The sequence below is a fragment of the Chrysochloris asiatica genome, unplaced genomic scaffold (genome assembly GCF_000296735.1).
Source record: "Chrysochloris asiatica unplaced genomic scaffold, ChrAsi1.0 scaffold00276, whole genome shotgun sequence".
Taxonomy (NCBI): Eukaryota; Metazoa; Chordata; class Mammalia; order Afrosoricida; family Chrysochloridae; genus Chrysochloris; species Chrysochloris asiatica.
Window position 1 is genome coordinate 2645043 of NW_006408794.1, and position 3771 is coordinate 2648813.

General features: G+C 39.7%; 1 pseudogene; it reads left to right on the plus strand.

The window, feature by feature from the left end:
* Positions 1-3225: 3225 nt before the first annotated feature.
* On the plus strand, positions 3226-3533 carry LOC102833873 (annotated as a pseudogene).
* Positions 3534-3771: the final 238 nt, after the last annotated feature.

Consider the following 3771-nt stretch of genomic DNA (forward strand, 5'->3'; position numbering starts at 1 on the left):
TCTGTAGATTACCTGACTTCAATATGTCCTCCCTCTAGTTGGAGCCCTATAGCATTTGGACCACACTGACATCAGTGTCCACTCAGATGCTGTATGTAACAGCCCTTGAAAAGTCTGGGTACTCCCTTTACCCCAGTTTATAGTTACTAGCTATCAGCCCCTTCTCAGTGAATAGCTATCAGTCCCATTAGGGAATTACTGTAGTTATCACTAATATATATATTTACCTTTTACATATAATTGTGGATCCTTTTTCAAGGTAACCCAGTGTTCTTTTCAATTAACAATGAAATCTATCCTGGTTTTCTAGTGTGACAGCTCACTAGCTCTTGATCTTTTTTTAGTGATATAGGTCATGCACTGTCTTCCTTGGCTGCCCATCTATGTCATCTCTAGGGATCCCATGATTTATTATTAGTCATTTATTTGATACTGCAACAGGTCAGGCTTTTGACATTCCGCAAGACAGAGCCCTTGGATGACATTTTTTTCCATGCTGCCCATTGGAATAATTACAGTCACTTTTCCTCAGACAGTTAAGGTCGTGCCCTGATCTTGGCTAACTGAGCATCCTACCATCCCTATTAACACTAAAAACCCAAACCCACTCTCACTGAGTCATTCCCAACTCATGTTGTTGGTGGTGTTAAGTGCCATAGAGTTGGTTCTGACTTATAACAACCCTGTATTGCATTTCCAAGTAGCAGCTGGTGGGGTTGAACTGCCCACCTTTTGTTCACAGTCCAGTGCTGATCCTACAGTGCCACACTAGGATTCCAACTCATAATGACCCTGTATAGAGTTTCCAAGGCTATAAATCTTTGTGGGATCACAAAGCCTCATCTTTCTCCCTTGGAGCAGTTGGTGGGTTTGAACTGCCAACATTTCAGTTAGCAATCCATTGTTTATCCTACAGCTCCACCAGAACTATGGACACTAGGGTCCTAAATTTCATAGGCACCTCCCCTACTTCAAAACCTGGCCAACCAAGGACAATCACCACTGAATTTCTCAAGAATGCCAATAGACCCCTCACCAACATATTTCTTATTGCTCTAGTGAAGGAAACATTATCAGCTGGTGTGTTCTCTGTACTTAGGTAATAAATTTGTTCTCACAGGCTCCTTCTTGATCCCTTCCTCAATACTCTGCCAAGGCAGTTCCAGAACGTCTGCCTCATTCACTGAAGGCCATTGTTTCTTTCAACTTCAAGGGATCATCTTAGCAGAGCATAAGGACAGGGTTCAGGTGCTCTTTACAGAACATTACGTCCTGAGTCAGAGAGGAGTAAGGGAGTGTCTTACTAATAAACTCTCCCTGATCTAAGGTTATAGTCTACTCCCCAGGCCCAGAGTTCTGATCCTTGGTCCCTGCTGGTACACATCAGTCAAGTTCTATATCTTTTAAAAATTAGCATATAATAAAATAAACTTTTTTTTTTTTTGGATGTGCAGTTATGTGGGTGATTTGTCCCTCCCAATCCCAACTCATCTAGTTCCCTTACTTCTATGAATTTTAACATATATGTAGATTTCTGTAACAACTACCACAATCAGGAACAATTGTATCTTTAAAAAAAAAAAACAAAAAAACCTTATAGTCAAATTCTTCCTCATTTAAACCCTGGCATCTTTCAATCAGCATATTGACTTTGAAATTCATCCATGTTGCTGTGTGTAACAATAGTTCATTCATTTCTACTGCTGGTGTGGTGCTGTAGGATCAGCACTGGACTGCAAACTACAAGGTCAGCAGTAAAAACTCACCAGCTGCATCTCAGAAACCCCAAATAGGATCACTATGAGTTGGAACCTACTCAAAGGCACTTAACAACACCAACAACAGTATTCTATTATATGAATGTACCATAGCTTGCTTGTATATTAGCCACTGAAGAACATTACTTTCAGCTTTTGGAAATGAGAATTAGAATTTTTATAAACATGACTGTGCAGGTTTTCGTGCAAACAAATACCCAGGAGTAAAATTGCTAGGCCATATGGTAAGATCCACATTTGTACCCATTCCAAAGAAATGTGACCCTACAGAAAGGGGAAATTATTGAACACTATCATTAGTATCATATGCAAACAAAATTTTGCTGAAGATAATTTAAAAATGATTGGAGCAGTACATGGATAGAGAGCTACCAGAAATTCAACTAAGGTTCAGAATAGAATGTAGAACAAGGGATATCATTGCTGACATCAGATGGATCTTGGTTGAAAGCAGATAATAACAAGGATGTTTACATGTGTTTTATTGACTATGCAAAGACATTAAACTGTGTGGACCATAACAAATTATAGATAACATTGCAAAAAACGGGAATTCCAGAACACTTAATTATGCCTATGGGGAGCATGTACATAGACCAAAAGGAACTCATTTGCACAGAAGAAAGGGATACTAAATGGCTTAAAATCTGGAAAAGGTTTGTGTCAAAATTGTGTTCTTCACCATACTTTTTCAATCTGTATGCTGAGCAAATAATCTGAGAAGCTGGATTATATGAAGAACATGACATCAAGATTAGAGGATTAACAACCTGCAATATGCAGTTAATATAATTTTGCTTGCTGCAAGTAAAGAGAATTTGAATCACTAACTGATGATCAAAGACTAGTACATTCTATATAGATTACAACTCAATGTAAAGAAATAAAAAATCCTCTCAATTGGACCAATAAACCACAGTATGATAAATAGAGAAAATATTGGAGTTGTGAAAGATTTCGTTTTTCTTGGATCCACAGTCAAATGCTTATGGAAGCAGCAGTCAAGAAATCAAATGATATTTTGGTAAATATCACTGGGAAAAGCTGCTGCAAACCATCTCTTTAAAGTGTTAAAGAGCAAAGATAGCATTTTAAGGACCAGGGTGTGCCTGACTCAAGCCAGGGTATTTTCAATTGTCCAATATGCATATGAAAGATGGACAATGAATATGGAAGACTGGAAGGAGAATTGATGCATTTCACTTATGGTGCTGGCAAAGAATATTGAAAATCCCATGGACTGCCGGAAGAAAAATGAAATCTGACTTGAAAGAACTACAACCAGAATGCTCCTTAGAAGAAAGGATGTGCTTTGGACATGTTAGCAAAAGGTTTTTAAGGACTGGCTGCTCTGAAAAGCCATCTTTGCATTGTGCTGGATCTGGTTACTAGCTCGCTGCTCACTGCTCTTGCCGTCCTCTATGTTGGATCACCAGCATGCCCCAGCATGTCAGGCGCGGCTGAGGACACCAGCTCGGAGATCACCACCAAGGACTTAAAAGAGATTGTGGAGAAACAAGAGACTGGAAGAGATGCAGTCGCTAGTGGGAATGCTAACGAGGAAAATGGGGAACAGGAGGCTAAAAATAATGAATAGGAAGAAAGTAGGGAAGAGGAGGCAAGGAAGAAGGTAATGGTGAGGAAGAAAATGGAGATGAAGATGAGGTCAAGGAAGCTATGGGCAAATGGGCAGCTAAAGATGATGAGGATGATGATGTTGACACCAAGAAGCAGAAGACCAACGAGAATGACTAGACAGCAAAAAGGGAAAAGTTAAACTTAAAAAAAAGACCACAGTGAACTATTCACCCTCCACTTCCCGTCTCAGAATCTAAACGTGGTCACCTTGGAGAAGAGAGAGTCGCACCCGGCATACCTGCATGCACCACCCGCAGATAACAGGAGCTCACCACCATCTAACCAAAACCACAATGTAAAGTTGCAACAGGGTAGAAAAATAACCAAAAGTTCCAAGACCATGTTTTTTGTTTTT